The 925-nt window shown below is 34.8% G+C and overlaps 1 non-coding gene across 1 annotated transcript; it reads left to right on the forward strand.

Annotated features, from left to right (window-relative positions):
* Window positions 1-320: 320 nt before the first annotated feature.
* LOC111520853 lies at window positions 321-424 on the forward strand. Its single transcript, XR_002724776.2, has one exon. It is a non-coding gene; the product is annotated as a U6 spliceosomal RNA (small nuclear RNA).
* The last annotated feature ends 501 nt before the right edge of the window (window positions 425-925 follow it).

A 925-nucleotide genomic window follows, 5' to 3' on the forward strand; every position in this document is an offset into this window, starting at 1 on the left:
ATAGGACAGAAGACTAGTCAGTTACTTCTGCAATACAATATTCCAAGCCGGTGTTAATAAGAGGCTGAATTAAGATGGTGACATTTTGAATGGAAAGGAACAGACTCAATGGAATGAGATAATGAGAAGACAGAAGTAATAAATGTTGACAACGAATGACACATAGAAAGCAGGGGAGAGGGAAGTGTCAGTAACTGAATCGAGAGAAATACAAAGTTATTGAGGAACAAAACAATGAATTTTGTTTTAAACATGTTGAACTTTAGTGCCTTTGGGAACATTAAGTGAAAGGACCTATGGACCAGTTGAAAAAAAGATCGGTGCTGGCTTCAGCAGCACATACACTAAAATAGGGATGATACAGAAATTATCATGGCCTCTGTACAGGGATGACATGCAAATTCATGAAGGCTTTTGTGTGTTTTTTTTTTTTTAAAGAAAAAACTGGATGACAATTGCTAAAACTTCCTTTTTAGAGAAGTTCATATGTTTTGCAATCTAACGTACATTACCGTAAAGATAACATGCCTTCATGGAAACCAACAGCTTTGACTTCTTAACATATGAATACCTTTTGGAGGCATCCACAACTTGTTTTGCCCCTCAGGACTTCCAACTATAGCAGAAGACAAGAGAGAGAATACAGTAGATTAATATGTGGCCATTGCTTTGGGAAACTCAGGCTCCAAACCCACTCTACCATTTTGTAGCAATGAAACTCGGGAGATTTATTTAACACTTCTAAGGTTTAGTCCCCTTATTGTTAAATGATGGCATAATAACACTTATTTTATATAGTTATTGTGAGAATTAAATGAGCAAATATATGCAAAGTGCTTATGTCCTTGCCTTGTATAGTTAAGCATTAAATAAAAAATAGTTCTAATTATTGTCTATTCACTATAACTCTTGGAAAATAAATTGA

This window comes from Piliocolobus tephrosceles, chromosome 16, assembly GCF_002776525.5.
Source record: "Piliocolobus tephrosceles isolate RC106 chromosome 16, ASM277652v3, whole genome shotgun sequence".
Taxonomy (NCBI): domain Eukaryota; kingdom Metazoa; phylum Chordata; class Mammalia; order Primates; family Cercopithecidae; genus Piliocolobus; species Piliocolobus tephrosceles.